This window comes from Molothrus ater, chromosome 38 (assembly GCF_012460135.2).
Source record: "Molothrus ater isolate BHLD 08-10-18 breed brown headed cowbird chromosome 38, BPBGC_Mater_1.1, whole genome shotgun sequence".
In the NCBI taxonomy this organism is placed as follows: domain Eukaryota; kingdom Metazoa; phylum Chordata; class Aves; order Passeriformes; family Icteridae; genus Molothrus; species Molothrus ater.
In genome coordinates this window covers 411,188-431,202 of record NC_071665.1, presented here as the reverse complement: position 1 = coordinate 431,202, position 20,015 = coordinate 411,188, and positions in this window count along the sequence as shown.

Sequence of the window (20,015 nt, the reverse complement as noted above, 5' to 3'; positions counted from 1 at the left end):
CTCGTTGCCGCAGCCGCCTGGGACGGTGCCCGCGCCCTGTGCTGCTGCCTGGGCCCAGCCCTGTGCGGCTCTGGGCTCCTGCCGGCCGGCTCCCCCGTCACTGGCCTGTGCCTTTCAGGGCCTCGAGTGCCTGGACTTGAGGGAATGCAGGGACAGCATCATGGATGTCTTGCCAAGGCACCTGCGGAGGGAGCGCGCAGACACTGGCAGCCAGCATCTCAGGGACCATTCCCCGCTGGTGAGAAGGGGGCAGTGGCTGAAGCCGTGCAGGCAGCGTGGGGCTGGGCAACGCAGTTGCTTGGCCCTGCCTGGGCTTTGGGCACTGGGGCAGCTGCTCCCAGCTCTTGTCCCTCCCGCTTCAGCTGCCCGAGTGCTTCAGGACAGGCCTTTGGCCTCTGGGCCCTGCGGCAGCAGGGTGGCCTTTCACAAACTTTCCTTCCGCACAGGCCGAAAGAAGGCAAAGCCTGACTGAAAGGCTCATGGGGCTCCTGCTCAGGATGACCACCAGGATACTGGGCTATCTCTTCCTGGATGATGGTGCCGGGATACCCAGCCCCGTGGCCCTGGACCTGGCTAAGCTGTTCCTGCCACTCTTTGACAACGTAAGGCTCTGTGCCCCCAGCCACGGCCACTGGCTGCTGCCCGGACACTCGGTGCCCTGTGGAGATGCAGGCCTATGCCAATTGTGGGCCAGAATCAGCTGATGCTGAGCTCTTGCTGCCTTCCTATTCTACAGGGTGATTGCCAGGTGCAGCAGCTCTCCATGATTCTCTTTCACACCTTGATGTCTTCTATAGAAGAAGAAGGAAAAAAGCCCCTGATGACACAAGTGTGTCAGAGCCTGCTCCCACTCTTCTTCCACTGCCATGATGAGAATCTGCGTGTGGCAGAGGTGAGGACTCATGGGCTGCTGCTGTCCCCCTGGCAGGGGGCTCGGCTGCCTCCTGCCCTGCGCCTGCTGGACTGCAGCCTCCTCCAGGCTGCAGCTCCTGTGCCCTGGGCTCTGGGGCCATCTCCGCGTCTCTGCTGCTCTCCAGACTTCTCGGGGAACGCTGCTTTGTGCGGTCAAGTTCCTGAAAAGGAAGGATCTTGAAAAAACTGTGAAGAAAGAGAAACTCTCAAAGTTCGCTGAGCTCCTGGTAAGGATGGCCTGCAAGCCCCAGCCTCAGGCTGGAGAAGGCCCCTGAGGGCGGCGCTCAGTGTGCATGGCGGGCAGCTGTGTCCCGGCCCGCTGCTGCAGCCAGAGGCCGCGCGGGCTCTGCTCCAGGCTCCCGTGGGCCCAAGCCGGGTGTCCATGGAGCCCCAGCCCGGCGGGGCTGCGGGCCGGCACCGCGGCTCCCCGGGCAGCAGCCGGCCCGCTGCCCCCTCCCCTCGGGAGCCCTTGGCCAGCGGCTGCTGGCCGCGCCTCAGGGCTGTGCGGGCAGGGGAGGCCGGGGCTGGGCGCAGGCAGCGCCCGGCCCAGGGGCTGAGCCCGCGCCAACCCTTCCCTCCTGCCGCTCTCTGCAGCTGGCAGAGGACAGGAGCCGAGCGGCCGAGCACGTGCGCCGGGCCCTGCGCTACCTGGAGAGCCCACAGAAGCCCCTGCGAGAGGCGGCCATCAGGTTCATGGGTGAGCCACGAGCCCGGGCTCCCTCCCCGGCCCGCCGCAGCTCGGCCCCGCCTGCTGCCCCGGCAGCGCCAGCCGGGCCTGGCTCCGTGGAGCCCCGCCTGGCCTGGGCAATGCTGCTGCCGCCCTCTGGCAGCCGTGCCCTGGGGCGGCAGCGTGCGCCAAGGGCCGGGCTGAGCCCTGCCGGGCCAGCAGCCCGTGTGGCCACAGCGCCGGCAGCGCCGCCGGCAGGGAGCTGTGCCCCTGGCGCCGTGACAGGCTCTGTGTTCACAGGCATGGCCGGGCGGCGCCTGAGGGGGCAGCAGCGAGAGCTGCAGCTGATCTGCACTGGTGAGTGAGGGCAGCGGGCTGGCAGCGCGGGCTGCCGGGGGGAGAGCTGCAAGCCCTGCCCCGGCTGTGGAGGGCTCTGCTCCCATGGCCGAGCGCACTGAGCTTTCAGGGCCACGTGGGCCATTGGTGGCCAGCAGCTTCGGCCTGATCCCCTTGCTCCCTGCTCCCTCCTGCCCATGGCAAGAGCCGGCTGCGATGGCCCTTGCAGGGGGCTCTCCTGGGCTCCCCGCAGATCCGGCTCTGACCGTGGCTCTGTTCCTCTTTCTTGCAGCCCTGGAACGCCGGACGAAGGACAGGAGCAGTGCCGTGTCACAGCTGGCACTTGAAACACTGCATGTCCTCCTGGCAATACAGAGTGGGCGATATTCCACCATGCAGAGGCTGCAAGATCAGCTGCGCAGGGCATGGAGGACTCGGCCTCGCCTGTCGGGGCTCGGCTGCCTGCTCTGCCGGATGACTGAGGAGGAGAGCTGATCTGGGACGCTGTCTTTGCTGGGGCAACCTGAGCCAGGGGTAATTTTCTTTTTCTTCAAGATTTTTCTTTTCTTCTTTTCCATTTTTTGTTTATATTATAAATAAATAAATTCTAGAGTATATTATAATTATATATATTATTATATATTATAGATTACTGTAAATACCTCAATTCTAGAATGTGTTATGATATACAGACTGCCAGGAGCTTTTCTTTGCTGCCCAGGGTGTGTGTGCAGGGCAAGAGGCAGGAAAGGGTGAAAAGGGTGCTTGTGCTCAGCAGCACAGCAGGCTGAGGGGTGGTGAGGCCCTGAAGGGGGAAAGGGTGCTTGTGCTCAGCCAGCTGCCCAGGCATGCAGTGGGCAAGGGGAAATGGCCAGAAGCCCCTTGGCCTGTGGTGGTTCTGCTGAAGCCTTTGTGGTGCCGCCAGAGCGGCTGGGCAGGGCCGGAGCTGCGGGGATCCCTGCCAGAGCGGTGCCTGGAGATGGCCACAAGCCCTGTGCCAGGCAGGAAGCACCATCCATGTCCTCCTGCCCGTGTGCTGCTGCCTGCCTTGCTGAGGGCTCCCAGGTGCCTCTGGATGGGGCTGCTCTGGAGCTGCTGCCGGGCAGCTTGGCCGGGCTGGGGCAGAGCCTGAGGGGCTGAGGTGCTGGCGAGCCCTGAGCAATTGGCTGTCAGAGGCCATAAGCAGCCCTTGTTTGCTTTGGGACCACTGTGATTTGGGGGGCAGTGCAGGGGGGAAGAGAGAAAGTGTGGGCTTCCCTCAGCCATGTAGGAGGAGTTGGGCCTTCCTCAAGGCCCTGACAGAGTTTTTACTGTTTTTCTTGTTTTGCCTTTTTGTCTCTAATCTCTTTTCAAGAATGTGTTGTTTGTTTTTCCAGAGGAAGTGATCAAGGTGGTCCAGTGTGGATGGGGAAGTGCTTGGGAGCAGCTGTGGTGTGGATGGGCCGTGCCCTTGGAGAATGCTGAGGACATGGTTTGGGAGCAGCTTTTCTTCCAGCCGTGGATGGCGTGAGGTGGGTCCCTGTGTGCTTGGCAGGGTGGGATCAGAGCTTTTGGGAGATGGCAGCGAGCACAGGAGCATCCTGCTCTGGGCAGCTGCTGAGGTCTGGATGTGCCCTGGCTGGCTGCAGCCTGGGCACATGTCCTGCCCTCCTGCTCTGCTGCCAAAGGCAGCAGGGATGGGCAGCTCTGGGCACAGCTCTGGGCACAGCCAGCATGGCCTGGGCACTGCAGGCCTTGGCACAAGGGGACAGGAGCCCTCAGCTGATGGGCGGTTTCTGCTTTCTCTTCTTGCAGCCGGGCTCTGCGGCTGCTGAGGCTGCTCTGGGCTCTGCCAGGGCTCTGCTGGGCTCAGCCCTGGGCCCAGCTGGGCTGGCTCTGCCCTCACATTGCTCTGACAGCTTTGCATCAGATGAGCCCGTTGCGAGCACAGCGCCTGAGCTTTCTGCTTTGGCAGGTGAGTGAGACTCTGCTGCAGGCCCAGAGATTGCAGCTGGGGACACACATCCAACTGGCAAGGACCCAAAGTCTCCACAGTCCCAGCTGAACGCCTGGATCTGCACAGGGTGTTTTGTCTGTCCCATTCTTCCCTCTTGATTGGCTGGAATTGTGCAATTGCACTTTCTTCCTCCTCTAGAAGTGCCACGAATGGGCCAAAGCTGGTGAGTGGGCAGTGCTCCTGAGGCAGTGCAGTCTGGAGCTGATGGATGGAGAATTGCCCTTCTGCACTGCCAAACCAGAGCAAAAAGCTGTCAGTGGGACTTTGTGACTCTAAGAAATCCCTGGCAGTTTCAAAGGGAATGTGCAGCTCATTCCCAGGCTGAGAAGGAAGGTCATCTTCTCAAGGATTTGAGCTTTGACAGAGTTTAGATTCCCAATCCTGCTTGGAGCTGGCAGGGCACAAAGCAATTTCTTCTTCCTTCACACCAATTTCACCACAATTCAAAATTGCAGTATTGGAAACAAACCCCAAAATCTTTTTTAAAAAGGTTACTGAGGCCAGTAAGATGGATCCATGCCATTACCACATTTACAAAATAAATACCTGAGTTCTCTTTTTAAGAAAGATCAGTTACCTCTTAATCCAAAGTTATGCACTATTTTTCTTTACACACTTGGGTTTTGTTTTTATCTTTCACATTCTCTTCTGTGATTTATTAATTTCTTTGTCTTTCTTTTTTTTTTTTTTTAACGGAAAACATGTCCTACAAAAGGAGTGTCCTTTGCTCCTGGTTCCCGTGTGGAGCAGCTCCCTTCCTGCTGGCTGAGCTGCTCAGGCAGAGCCCGGCAGCTCCTGGCCCTGCAGGGCTGAGGCTTTTCCCCGTTGCTGGGCAGAGACTGATGGAGCAGCACTGCTGAACACGGGCACACAGAGGAACCAGCAGCAGCTGCCTTTGGCCACCTGAGGCTCCGAGGCCCAACCTCTGAGCAGCCAGGGCTGGAAGAGACTGGCAGCATCTGATCCCTGACTCTGGGCCAGGGCTGCACAAATGACCCCACAGCAGCAGCAGCAGCAGCAGCAGCAGATGGAGCTGACTTTCAGCACAGCCCCTGCCCCTGTTCCCTCCCGTGTGCAGCGGTGTCACAGCAGCCTGAGGCACCTGGGAGCCCCCAGTGCCAGCAGGGACTTGAGATGGCAGCCCTGGGCTCCTGGAGGCTGTGCAAGGAACGGAGCTGGGCACTCCCTGTCCATGGGGAGCTTGCAGATGGAAAAGGCTCCTGTGCCCAGGCAGCTCCAAGGGCACAGAAAGGAGGCTCTGGAGCACTGGATCTGTGCAGTGCCACAGTCCTGGGCAGCAGCCAGCGAGCCCTGGGGGAACAGAGGGCACAGCAAGAGGGACAGAACCAGCAGGGTCAGAGACTGGGAAGAGCCAGGCCTGGGAGCAGGAACAGCTGCTCCGTTGCACTCTTGGAGAAAGCTCTTGGCTGGTTCAAAGCGCTGAAAGGCGTGAAGGGCAGAGAGGAGGCCACAGCAAACAATGCTCCTGTTTGCACAGCCTCCCCTCTGCGTGTCCCAGAAGAAATTGGATGGACTGTGTTCTTCTCTCCGAGTCGTCTCGTTCAGCATGAGCAGCTCAGCACCAGGAGCTGAAGGAGCTGAAGCCTCAGGCCACAGGAGCTGGGCAAGAGGGAACTTTTGGAGTAAAGTAATGCTGCTAAAATAGCCCCAGCTGAAGGCAGTGGATAGAATCATGGAATCACAGAATCCTTTCTGTTGGAAAAGCCCTCTGAGCTCACCCAGTGCAGCCGCTCACCCAGCAGTGCCAAGCCCAGCACTAAAGCACGTCCCTGAAGTGCCAAGGCCTGGACACCAGCCCTGAGTGAGGCCTGAACAGCAGGCCCTGAGCCAAAGGTGGCCTCTGGATGAACCTTCCAAGCAAAGGTTATCTTTGTATCTGCTCCCTAATGAAATATGCATGGTCATTAGCACTGTGATAGATGCAGCCACTCCTTAGTGAAACATGTATTGAGCTTTCTGTATTTAGAAGCCAGACAAGGCCATGAAATCTGACATCTGGCCTTGTTTGGGGCTGTATGGTCAAAGTCAGCTCCCTTGGTTCCTCCTTGAGCCCTGGCCAGGCTTTATGAGGGGCCCAAGAGGAGGATGAAACCAGATGTTGCCACAGTAGCAGTGCTGTCAGTTTGTTCATTCAGCACTGTCAGAGCTGGGCCCTCTCCCAGCGGGGTTGGAGCCTCAGCTGGGGCTGGAGGCACCTGCAGGAATTGCCAGTGCCCAGGAGTGGCTCTGCAGCCCTTGGCTGTGACAGCTTCCCCAGCTGCTGTGTGCATCTGGGGCATGGTAAAGGCTGAGGGTAAATGCTGCTGGATCTTTCTTAATCACTGCAGGCAATCTTTGGTGGGGATGATTGGGTGCATTGCTGAGCTGCTCCTTTTGTGATTCTTTGCTGCTCTGAACTGCAGGAAATGACACTGATTCCTTCAGTTGGAGTCTGTGTCTTTGGTGCTGACTTTGCCCACTGGTGAAACAAAACTGGCACAGTCTGGCCAGATCCCAGCAAAATGTCACTTGTTCAGTGTCAATGTGAGGAATCAGTGCCATCAGAAATTCCCAGATGGGAAGCCCTTCCCTGGAGTTCCCTGGCTCTGGAGTGGGCTGAGGTCGGAGCCCTGTGGGAGCAGTGGGGCAGTCGGGTAAAAGAAGCTGCAGCCCTGGATGTCTTCAAATGCATCCAAAAGTTGCATATGGAAAAGGAAAAGACCTTGTGTGTTTGGGCAGACAAAGATGAATTTGTTGAGAGTACATAGGAAACAGCACCTTCAGAAGGAACAATTATTGTTGGAATGCTCCCACATGGAGCAACAGAAGAAGGTTTATTTCTTGAGCTCAGATGCATTTGTGCAAGTGAAATATTGATATATTGTATCATTATATACGTATTTATAGTATAAGACATTAATATATATATTTATATATGTATTTATATATTTTTAATATGTATCTATATTTCGATATGTCTATATCAATATCTACATAAAAAATAGGAATAATATGAAATAGTGCTGACATTACTAATTTGGTAGCTTTGGCTGCTCAGGGATGTAACACTAAATACCCTACAGAACAGGATTGGCCAGGACCCTAATGTCAGTGGTCAACTTTGTGAGATTGTATACAATGAAAAAAGGAGGAAGGGTGGAAATTGGCGATTTTTACAGGGTGTGCTGATAATGTGATGCAGAGTGCTTTGTCTGTTCCTGTGAAAAATACAGTGATTAAGCCTGCAGGGTTTTTCATGTACTGGACTATGCACAAGCTGCAGGATTGGTTGCATGGGTGAAGGGGTTGTTAAAAGAGCAGTTGGAAAAATGAGGAGATGGGAACCTTTGCCCATGGAGAACCCATCTCCCAGATGTGCTCCATGCCCTCAACAATGGCCCACTGGGGAAATGGAAACCCCCTGGCTGTGCAAGGCTGCCCCCAATTTGCAAATCCAACCATGGGCAGTGAGACTTGGGCTGCCTGGGAAATTGTTCTGGCTGTGATGGCCCCTGGCAGGGCCAGCCCAGAGGCTGCAGGGCTGGGCCTTCATGCATTGGAATTAATTAGGATAAATTCAAAGCAAATGAGAGCTATCAATTCTGCAACAGGAATTCAGATTCCTCCAGAACACTTTGCTTTGGTAACTGCTCCCTTGGAGCTTGGCCTTGCAAAGTGTTCCTGTCATGGCAGGAGGAATTGATGCAGAATATCCAGGAGAAATTACAGTAATTCTGTTAAACAATAGTGAACAAGATTGGATTATTCAACCCCATGACAGGGTAGCACAATTATCAATATTGCAATTTTAAGAACAACTGTGAAAAAAGGAGATCCAGCTCCAGTCACCACTGTTTGTGGAGATAAAGGGTGTGGATCCAGCAGCCCTAATAATGGAGCCAGAGTGTGGGTCCAGAGGCCAAAAGGCCCTCCCGAGGCAGCTGAAGGAGCAGCTCCTGGGAAAGACAACTCTGAGTCCTGAAACCTGGGCATGAACAATGGGAATGTGTCCCTGCAGCCAAGTGTTCTGTGTGAGAACAAGTAGATCTGACAGGATATTGTTTTACACATCCTGCCAGACCAGATCTGCCTGTTTGCCCCAAGGGCCCCTTTGGGAAATGCTCTGATCCACGGGGCTCCATGTGAAGGCTGCTGTGACACTGAGGGACTTGCACAGGAATTGCATCCAGGAGCCCGGGTGCCCCTCAGGGACTGGGACCCGGCCCCTTCCAGCCAGAGGGGAAAGGGCCCCCCCAAGCCTTGTTGGCCACAGATAACATGGTAAAGCTGAACAGCAAAGGGCCTGGGGGCATTTTTCTGGAATTAAAAAGGTGCCAGCTCCATGGACCACAGAATTCTTGTTCCTAATGTGAATGAGATTGAGAAAAAAGAATGAAGAATGGTGTCACTAAAGTACTACTGATGTCTGTAAGGTGTCCTTGATAGTCAGCCAGAATCTTTGTCTGCCACAAACACCTCTAGTGTTTCACCAAGGGGTTAGTCATCAAAATGTAATGATGAGCTATGAAAATGTAAAGATCAGGGTAGGCAAAGTGCTGCATGTCACCAACTGCTGGGTGTGTTCTCAGCTGGAGTTGGCAGGAATGGGGCTCCCTTGGAGGGCCCACCCTGTGGGGTGGCCAGAACTCTGTCCACGGGCTCTGACTCGTCACTGTCAGGGAAGGGACAGTTAAAGAGAACACAGGAATACCATGATCACTTGGACAGGATTCCCTAAGATTTGCCTTCAGGAGAAACCAAAGCCTGTTCTAGTTCCAGAGGCCACAGTGTGAGAGGATTTCTGTGCTTTTGCATCACTGCCAATGTCAGTAGAACTTGGGCTGCTGGAGCTGCTCGGTGTCAGTGTCACACCACTCTTGGCTGCAGGGCCACCATTTTGGGTCCTTCAGGAACAACCACAAGGAAGAGTTGGGGCCCAGAGAACATTTTCCCCCCAAGGAGTGCCTTGGCTTTCAGCAAGCAAAAGATTCTGGTTCACCCTGTGGCCCATGCGTGCTGCCCCATTGTGTGGAGTTGACAGGAATAAGCTGAATGGATGATTAGAAGAAGTAGCAAATGATGCTGTTAAAATGTCCAATAGCACATCCTGTGAGCTCCAACAAACACAACTGGGGACTCCACAGAACCCCATGGCCTTGGATGATCTGCCTGCTGGCCAAGGAGGAGCCTGGGCTCTCATGGGACAGGAATGTTGCACTGCTCTCAAGGATGGGTTTGAAGGCCAACAGTCAGCAATCACCTTGACACAAAGAGCAGTAGAAGAGTGGCAGAAAGAAGAAAATTCTTCTTGCTGGGATTGGCTTCATGGCTGCCAAAGTGGAGGCTGCTGTGACATGCATTTGTGGCAGTGCCTGTCATCATTGCAGCCTGTGCACTTGGTGTGCACTCTGACATTCCATGTTAGAGTTGTTGTGATGCTTTGTGCTGGGAAGTGGAGTATTGGGACTTGTCTTAAAAGAGGCAGTCTCTAGAACAGAGAGGCATTTGATAAATAACAGAGAATACCAGCAACTATTTAGGCATGTTTTAAAAGGAAGGTGAATAGCTCAGAGTAATGCAATTAAACAGCACTTAATTGAAGCACAAGAGGAGATGCCTTTATGCCTAATATCTCAATCTAAACTGTGTTATTGAAAGAATGGTTAGGAAGGTTGTAGCTCATTGTAGGTCCCAGGACCGATCAAAGTCCCAAGGCCTGAACAGGCCCTGAGGCAAAGTTCACCTCTAGATGAACCTTCCAACCAAATGTTGTATTTGTATTCACTCCTTAAGGAAGCATTATTAACAACATGATCAGTGCATGTGTTCCTTGATAAAACATGGATTTATCTTTCTGTATTGAGAAACCAGACCCGGCCCCATCTGGCCTTGTTTGGGGCTGAAGGATCAAAGTCAACTCCCTTGGTTCCTCCTTGAGCCCTGGCCAGGCTTTGGGAGGAACCAATGAGGAGAATGAAACCAGATGTTGCCACAGGAGCAGTGATGTCAGCTTGTTTGTTTAACAATGGAAAAGCTGTGTCCTCTCCCAGTGGGCTTGGAGCCTCCTTGCCTGCAGAGGTGGAGGCACCTGCAGGAATTCCCAGTGTCTGGGAGTGGCTCTGCAGTCCTTGGCTTCCCCAGCTGATGTGTGGGTCTGGGTGATGGTAAAATCTGAGGGGAACTGCTGATGGATCTTTCTTTAATCACTGCAGGCAATCTTTGGTAGTCATGACTGGATGGATTGCTGAGCTTCTTTTGTAATTCTTTGCTAATGATGATGTGCTTTGCTGAGCTTATCCTTTTGTAATTCTTTGCAGCTGTGCATGCTATAAATGACACAATTCCTTAAGTTGGTGTCTGTGTCTTTGGTAGTGACCCTGCCCACTGGTGAAACAGGGCCCCCTCTTGCCTAAGCGTTACCTGGGAAGGCAAAAGCCCTCGCTCCAAAATTCCCCCCTTCCTCCTTGTTTCCCCCCTTCATACCCTGAGCATGATGTCCTCTGGTCTGGGCTATGCCCGGGGTCAGTTGGGGTCACCTGTCCTGGCTGTGTCCCTGCCAAGCTCCCCCGCAGCCCCAGCCCCTCCCCAGCGTGGCTGGACGAGGGGCAGGACAGGCCTTGGCTGTGCTGCAGCTCAGCAAGAACAAAACCATCTCTGCGTGCTCAGCCCTGTGCTCAGCACCCGGCCCAGCAGTGTCTCAGTGCCAGGGGCTGTGCCCTCAGTGCCTGCCAGGGGTTTCCATGGCAACTGCCAGGCCAGGTGACCCAGGTGTCCCCCCCAGTGCCGGTTGCCATGGAAACAGTGCCCAGCCCTGCCCCTTTCTGTCTGGCTGACCTGGCCTTTGGCCCTGGCAGTGCCCTTGGCTGCTGGTTCCTGGTGCCTGAGCGGCCAGCGCGGCACAGGGCAGGTGGCCATGGCACAGCCCCCAGCAAGGGATCCCCTCTGGCTCTGGGCACTGACAGCAGCCCTGAGCAAGGGGCCCAGGGCAGCTTTCCATGGCCACCAGCCATCACAACGGCTCCGGGCATTGGTTGCCATGGCACCTGGTGGCACCAACGAGTGTCACTGGAATTGTACCTGGAACAGCCCTGGCACCGCTTTGTCCTGAGGGTTGCCATGGCAGCTGAGGGCAGCAACACCTGGGGCTCTGCAAGGGCCCTGGGGCAGATGGGAAGGAGCAGCAGAGCAGGGGCTGATCCATCCCCAGTGCGCTGCACAGCCCAGGGCAGCGTCCCAGAGCGTCCTCATGCAGCTGCCAACAACATCCCCCCTCTGCAGCCCTGGCCTCTCCCCCAGCTCACACAGGTGCCTCATCCTTGCAGGCACAGACACGGCAGCACTGGCTCAGCAGCCCCTGTTTGCACTGCCCACAGCAGGGGGAGCACCCCCATGCTGTTGCTGTGGGGACATGAACCTGAGGGAGCACAAATGCCATCAGCCCTGGGGCCAGCAAGGGCTGGGGGACACCAGGGAAACCACTCAGCTTTGTCCTGGCCTCTGCAGTCAGCCAGAAAGTTTGTTCCCATCAGCTGGGAGTTTCCTGTGCCACTGCAGACGCTGTTGCTCAGAGCCAGGGCTGCCTGGCAGCCACCCCCAAACTGCCCTGAGCATTTCCTTTGCTTCGCCTTTGCTTTCTTTAGTCTTCCCTTGTGCAAATTTCCTCCCATTGCCCACCCCCGTTCCCTCCCCTGCAAACAGCCCATCCCTGGTTGCCCTTTCCTCTCTGGCTCCGCTGCCCATTGCAGTTCCTGACTTGGCCCCATGGGAACGTCCCTTGGGCAGCAGGATCATCCTACAAGTGCTGCAGGAATTGTCTGCAGGCTCCTGCAGTGCCTGCTGCTGCTCCCTTGCCAGAGGCACCCCAGGCCAGGGGGGCACATCTGGGCTGCTGTGTCTGCCTCTGGGGCTCCCTGTTCTGGGCAGTGAGGAGGAGCTGCACAGGCTCTGCACGACTGACAGGATGGGCTTTGGGGCTGCCAGGAGAAGCTGAGGGACCTGGGCTGCTGGAGCTCCTCAAGAGGAGGCCCAGGGCTCATCCTGCAGCTGCTCCAAGGGTTCTTTCAGAGAATCCCAGAATCAGCAAGGCTGGAACAGGCCATGGAGATCATCAAGTCCAACCTGTGCCCTGACACTGCCTTGTCTCCCCTGAGCCTCCTCTTCTCCAGGATAAACAAGCCCAGCTCCCTCAGCTGCTCCTCAAAGCTCTTGTGTTCCAGACCCCTCCCCAGCCTTGTTGCCCTTCTCTGGACACACTCCAGCCCCTCCATGTCCTTCCTAAATTGGGGGCCCAGAACTGCAAACAGCACTCGAGGTGCTGCCCAAGCAGTGCTGAGCACAGGGGAACAATCCCTGCCCTGCTCCTGCTGGCCACACCATTCCTGAGCCAGGCCAGGAGCCATTGGCCTTCTTGGCCACCTGGGCACACGGCTGGCTCATGTCCAGCCTGCTGTCCATGTGTCCCTGCAGGTCCCTTTCTGCCTGGCTGCTCTCCAGCCCCTCTGTCCCCAGCCTGTAGAGCTGCAGGGGTTGTTGTGGCCAAAGTGCAGGACCCGGCACTTGGACTTGTTCAACCTCACCTTGTTGGATTTGGGCCCTGGATCCAGCCTGTCCAGGGCCCTGTGCAGAGCCCTCCTACCCTCCAGCAGATCCACACTCACACCCAGCTTGGTGTCATCTGCAAATTTGGTGATTTTCTATTCTTTTTCACACATGTGATAATCATTTCCCCAAAATCATTAACATATTTCCCCTCCCCTTAACCCATGTGTTCTTCTGTCCTGGGCATCTCTCTGCTGGTCCCTGGTGCTCGTGGAGCCCAATGTTCCCGTGGGCCTGGCTGAGCTGGCAGGACACTGAGGCTGCTGAACTTCCAGTTCTCCTTCTCACACAATGGGCATTGAGTGGTCTCCACAGGCCTGGGGTTGTGGAGAACAAGCTCCAGGTGTCAGCTCAGCTGGTGGAGACAATTTATCATCTGGTAACATGAGGTCACAGAGTGGGCTGTGACATCACAGATTGGATCATGTGAGGTCATCGAGCAGCTGTGGCATCATAGACTGCATCTGTGACATCACAGAGCCAGCTGTGACATCACAGGGCAGAGGTCTGACATCACAGGGCAGACTATGACATCACAGACTTGGGTGTGACATCAGAGAATGGTCTGTGACATCAGAGAGCAGCTCTGTGACATCAAAGAATGGTCTGTGACATCCCAGAGGAGCTGTGTAACATTAGAGAATGGGCTGTGACATCACAGAGGAGGCTGTGACATCCCAGAGGGGCTGTGTGACATCCCAGCAGGGCTGTGTCAGGTCACTGAGTTGCTCACTCTGCCCCAGCTCCCCCTCACTGTTTCTCCCAACAAGTCCAATGCTGTCCATGCCCAGCAGGGTCCCTGTCCCCTGGGATCCCCCCGGCCCACCTGGAGCCACAGCCTCCACCAAAGGATGTTCCACAGGATCCACCCCAGAGCCTGACAGGGGACAAGGGGCCAGGGCTCTGTGACCAGGACATCAAGGACGGGGATTATCCAGGTCACTGTTGGCTGGGTTGGGTTCCCCAGGGCAGGAAAGATGTCTGGCAGCTGGAGCAGGGCCTGGGAAGGGCCTCCAAGGTGGGGCTGGAGCCCTTGGGCTGTGAGCAGAGGCTGAGGGAGCTGGGCTTGTCCAGCCTGGAGCAGGGAAGGCTGAGGGGCTCCTCATCCCAGCCTGGCAGTGCCAGCGAGGAGGGGATGGAGAACACAGAGCCAGGCTCTTCACAGGGGGGCTGGTGGGAGACAAAAGCCAATGGGTGGGAGGGGAAAGAGGGGAGATCAGCCAGGGCATGAGGAGATGAAATGAGTCAGGCTGCTTTCAGCATTTCCTCAGCACCAAGAGCAGCCTGACCTCCCTTCTCCATCCACCACTGGCAGCTTTGCAAATCAGGAATTGTTTGAGCTGTTGTGCACCCATGTAGAGAGCTTTTTGAATAATTGCTTAGCTGAGAAAAGACATTTCGATGTGATACCAATAGATAAAGATAGGAGAAACAAGCTGGGAACTGAGCAACCAGTGTCCAATCACTGACAAAGGTCACAGTGACCTTCTCTGAAACGAGAAGACGGGGGAGAAAATCGCTTGCCAGAAAATGTAGTTATCTTAGGTAGAGAAGTTAGAAGAATGCAAATATAGAAGCAAAATAATTGTTAGAAGATAAGAGTAGGTGTAGTTAATCTAAGTGTGCTTTAACCAATGATGAGCTCAGCTTTTGCAATATGTATAAGCTTCATTAACACCAATATAAATATGTGTAAGCTTTCAATAAACTTCGAGATTTGCTATTCATGCATATAGTGTGTCGCATTTCTCCCACAGTTCACGACACCCCCACACCAGGATGAGCATCCTGATACAAGAACTTAATTGTGTTTATATCTATTACCACATTTGTCTAAAATTAATTTTAGTATCGAAATCACCTGTGGATGGTGCACTCATCAGACGCTGCTGGGACATTGCACATAGCTCAGGGAGGAGCGTGATTGTTATTAAATTGTGTCCTGTTCAACTATGGCCTGCTGGCCTTGAAGAGAAACTTTCTGTGCCTCTGAGTCCCACCAGTTCCTGACCCCCAAAGGACACAAACCTGATGAGTTGTGGTTCCCACTCCAATGGTGGCACTTGGACCTCCCTCCATCCCCAGAGCAGAGCTCCCTTGTCCCAAAAAGTGCCTGGCAATGCAGGGATGAAGGAAACAGGACAGGCTGTGGGGATCAGGTGCAGGGCACAGCCAGGGAAATGAATGACTTTTGCATTTTACAGAGCTGTGCCTTCCCTTGGCTTTGCTGGCTGACAATAAATGAACATCCCTCTGGTCTCTGGCAGCTCCTTCTCCAAGGAAAGCAGGGGGGAACTGGAGCCAAGGAGCTGAAACCTGCAGGTCCAGCCTGGGCTGGAGGGAGCTCAGATTTGCACAAGGCTGCTCTGAGTGCCAGGGCTTGGATGGGGGAAATGGTGGGGTGGGGGTAGGGACAGAGTCTGATTGATTGTCAGACATAAAGGGTCTTGATTTTCATATCTATTCCAAATGCATGAGGAGGTACTTGGATTCAGTATCAATTGGAGATTGCACATATCAATGAATTAACAGGAAAACCTAAACAGGACCAAAAACTATTTCCTCACTGTCTTTGTAAATATAATATATTCACTTTGAATGCAGTTCTGAAATCTGTCCAATTGACCATGAAAGATTTGGAAATGTAAATCAGATTATTCCCAGAGGCTCAGCTTGTTAAGGTGTGCTGAATGTTAATGAGCTCTGGGGCACTGAATTCCTGAACTGAAGAGCTGAAGGCTGAACAAGCCTCTGGAGAAGTGGAATTCAGAGGCAGCCTCCAAGTTTTTAGAGTGTGTGGAGGACAACTTTTTGTCACAGCTGGTGAGTGAGCCCAGCAGGGGAGGGACTATGCTGGACCTGTTGTTTGGGATTAGAGATGGGCTGGGGGGAGATGTGGTGGTTGGAGGCCGCTTGGGGCATAGTGAGCATGAAATTATAGAGTGCCCAATATTTGTGAAATCAGGAGGAACATCTATAAGACTCTTACATTGGACTCCTGGAGGGCAGACTTTGGCCTGATTAGCAGACTTATTCAGAGAGTTCCTTGGGAAGCAGCCCTTAAAAACAAAGGAGTTTGGGAAGGGTGGGTGTGCTTCAAAACAGAGATCTTGTGGGAACAGGAACAGACTGTCCCTGTGTGCTGAAAGAAGAGTTGATGAGGCAAACATCCAGCCTGGATGGGCAAGGAGGTTTTGATGGAACATAGGAATAAAAAGAGGATGTATCATCTTTGGAAGGAGGGTCAGGTCTCTCAGCAAGTATTTAAGGGGGTTGCTCGGGCACGTAGGAAAGAAATTAGGGAGGCCAAAGCTCAGTATGAACTTAACTTGGGACATTTAGTAAGGGATAATAAAAAAATGTTTTTACAAATATATTAATGGCAAAAGGAAGGGTAAGACCAACCCTTGTTCTTTATTAGATGTGGGAGGGGACTTAGTAACCGCAGATGAGAAGGCAGAGGTGCTTAACACCTTCTTTGCCTCAGTCTTTAGTGGAAGACTTGCCTACAGGATAACTGTCCTCTTGGGTTGGTAGACAGTGTCAGAGAGCAGAATGATCTGCCCGGGCCAGGGGCTGCACTGCCAGCCCAGAGCCACGTGGGGATCGCCTGGTACCAGCAGGGCAGCAGGGAAACCGGCACTGGGGGAGCAGAAATGGGCAACACGAGAGCTGGGGGTGCTCCAGAAGCCTGGACGTGTTAGGAGCATGGACAGGGGGGACCCATGGATACCCCAGGAGCCTGAAACAGGGACCCCGGACAGTGCTGACCCCTGGGACGCCTGTGATGCCAAAGTGGTGAGCCCAGAGAAGGGGAACCTGTGGGATTGCCAGGAGCCCCAGCAGCCCAGAGAGGGGAACACCAATACAAACTTGAACTGGAGCAACCCAGACAGGGGGGGCCTCCAGGAGCCCAAAGTGGAGAGACCAGAGAGGGGAAACTGAGGGCTGGGTGTTTTTGCTGCATCTTGGTCATTTGTGTATTTTGGGGGCCTGAATCTTGGTGCTTTGGAGGTTTATATGGGTGACAGATTCCCAGTGACTTCTAGGGATGGGCTTGGGCAGTAGGAACCCCCTAACCCAATGTGCTCATCCATTGTATTTTTCCCCAAACCAGGATTTCTCTTTCCCAAACCTTGGCTGGATGGAGAAGGAGGCTGTGAGGAAGAGGAAGATGTCCCAGGACACCAAGGCAGGTGAGGAGGAAGTCAGTGCCCCTTTCCCCCTCTCTCCTGCTCCATCTCCCAGCCCAGCACGGGCCCTGGCTGCAGGACAATCCTGCTGCCGATGCCGTCCTGCCAGGGACACATTGGGAGGATCTCCTCCCCTTTGGCATGGAGGCAAATCCCATCTTCTCCTTGTCCTTCCTCCCCCAGACCAGGAGCTGAGGATGGACACCAGGGAGGACAAATCCCCATGGTATAATCTGATGGAAGAGGCTCTTTTGAGTGACTCCACAGCACAGGAATCCAAGAGGGAGGAAAATCCCTGGAGATCCCACACAAGGAGGGGCTGCAAGCCCAGCCCAGGGTGCTCTGAGGAGGAAAGAGCCACCCTGTGCCAGGAAGGTGGACAGAGCTTCAGCCAGAGCTCGGAGCTGGTGGCCCATGAGCAGCTTGGAGTGTGGGAAGAGCTTCAGGCAGAGCAACAGCCTGATCTGCCACCAGATGATCCACACTGAGGAATGGCCTCAGGAGTGTGGCAAGCGTGGCAAGTGTGGAAAGGGCTTCAGCTGCAGCTCCACCCTCATCATCCACCAGTGCATCCACACTTGGCAGAGGCCCTACCAGTGTCCTGAGTGTCTGAAGAGGTTTCAGAGCAGCTCCCATCTCCTCCTGCACCAGCGGATTCACACTGAGGAGAGGCCCTTCCACTGCCCTGACTGTGGGAAGGGATTCAAGCACAACTCCACCCTCGTCAGGCACCGGCACATCCACACCGGGGAGAGGCCCTACAAGTGCTCTGAGTGTGGGAAGAGCTTCAGCCAGAGCTCTCACTTGAACAAACACCAACAGAGGCACCGGTAAGGGAAGCCCTGGAATGACTCGACTGAAGGAGGAGCTTCATGCACTGCTCCAGCTTCATCCCCTATTGGAGGACGCACGTTGGGAAGAGCTCTGGTGATCCATGTTCCCTGTGATCCATGCTGGGAAGACACCTGTCCCTTTTCCTGCCCCTGCCAATGACATGATGGGAGATGGAAGAACATGAGGGTCTGGCCATGGCCGTGTCATTACAGTCACTCCCACCTCAGGTCATTGCCAGGGGCAGGAAAGGGACTCTCTCTCTCCCTGAGAAGAAAGGTGTCCTTTCCAGGCAGGACAGAATACGTGGCTGGGAAGAGCAAGTCGCTGGTGATGTAGTTTTCCCTGTAAATAGATTTTCTTATCCCTTCTGTTACCAATATTATTTCTGTTCCTGTTTGTTCTTTATGTCGTTGCTGTTCCCAGGAAATTGTTCTTATCCCAGCCTGGGATCTTTGTCTTTTGTGCTTTCCATGGGAGGTGGGAGGGCAGCGAGGGCAGCGCGGTTTTAGCGGGAGCAGGAATTTGAGGAATCCCGTTCCTGAACCCCAGCAGGTGGAAACCGAGCATCCCAGCTGGTGCCAGCCCTGGTGGCCATGGCAGCAGCCTTGGGAGCGGGTCCCTGGCTGGGGCTGTGGGAACCTCTTCCCTCTGGTGCCCAGGGACAGGAGTGGAGGGAACAGCTGCAGCTGAGTCGAGGCAGGCTCAGGTTGGATGTCAGGAAAAGGTTTTTGCCCAGAGGCTGCTGGGGCCCTGGCCAGGCTCCCCAGGCAAGGGTCCCAGCTCCAGGGCTCTCTGAGCTGCAGCAGCGTTTGGCCAGCGCTGCCAGGCCCAGGCTGGCATTGTTGGGGTGTCCTGTGCAGGGCCAGCAGTTGGACTGGAGGATCCTGATGGGTCCCTCCCAGCTCAGCCAATTCTGTGCTTCTGGGATCCCATCAGCCTGGGGATGGGGGCCGCCAATGGTTGCCATGGCAACGGGCTCTGGCTGCAGGCCTGAGCTGGTGTCCATGGCAACCACCCCTGGCATGGGGTCTCCATGGAGCTGCCAAGGGACTGAGCATAGCAACAGGGAGCTGGTGATGGTTGCCATGGAAACTGAGCATAGCAACAGGGCGCTGGTGATGGTTGCTATGGAAACTGACCATAGCAACAGGGAGCTGGTGATAGTTGCCATGGAAACTGACCATAGCAACAGGGGGCTGGTGATTGTTGCCATGGAAACTGATCATAGCAACAGGGGCTGGGGATGGTTGCCATGGAAACTGACCATAGCAACAGGGAGCTGGTGATGGTTGCCATGGAAACTGACAATAGCAACAGGGGCTGGGGATGGTTGCCATGGAAACTGACCACAGCAACAGGGACCTGGGGATGGTTGCCATGCAATGGTGATGGCTGCCCGTGGCACTGCTGCCATTCTCTGCTGCTGCTGGGGCACTCGGGGCTCTGGCTGAGCAGCAAAGGTGACCCTGAGCCAGGAGCTTTCCTTGCCTGCAGCAAAGCCTCGGCACGCAAAGCCCTTCCTGGGGCTGTGCCCTGCGCCAGCAGGGATTGTGCCAGCGGAGCTGACCCGAAATTTCTTCTCCCAGGCAGCTTTAGGACACACAACATGGAAAAGCCAGAGGCCACTCTCAGCTCTGTGCAGTCCTCCAGCAGAATCCTGAGTGTGAAGCAGCCTGGGAACAGGGTTTAGTGTCAGGGGAGGGGAACTCAGAGCCCTTCCCTGCCCTGTGGGCTGAGGCTCTGCATTTCCAATGGCCCTGCAGCTGCCAAAGGGGCCTTTTTGGCTCAGCTGAGAACAGTTCTGCTGAGAGCCTGTCCTAAACCTGCTTTTCCTGCAAATGTGCCCAATCAATTCTCTTTTTTTGCAGCCCCAGGTCTTGTGTGAGTGCAAGTGTGACAACTGAAGGATGGAACAGCTCTACTTGGAGGGAGTTCTCTTTTTCTTGATTTGTTTTTTTGTTTATTTGGTTGGTTTGGCTTGATTTAGTTTTTTATTCTTTGTTCTGTTTTGGTTGGTTCATTTGTGTTGTTGTTTTGGTTTGGTTGTTTGGTTAGGGTGCTGGGGTTTCTTTTGTTTTCATATGGTTTTGTTTGGTTTTTTGTTGGTTTTTCGTTTTTTGTGGGTTTTGGGGTTTTTTTTAATTCTCTCTTCCTAGAAGCTCTGGGCAGAGCTCTGTGACTGTGTCTGACACTTGTCTGTGGCACTGTGCAGGTGGCCAGGGGGACCTTCCCCGAGCTGTGTGCAGAGGAATCCACATCAGCCCAGGCCGGGGTGGGCAGTGGCCGCTCAGTTCCATGGACTGGACGCGGCTCTGGACGCTTCCCTTGGAGCGACTGCAGGGAGGGAACGCTGGGGCTGTCACTGCTGGGGTGTCACACACAGGGGACACTGGGGCTGTCACCAATGGGGTGTCACACACAGGGGACACTGGGGCTGTCACCGCTGGGGTGTCACACACAGGGGACACTGGGGCTGTCA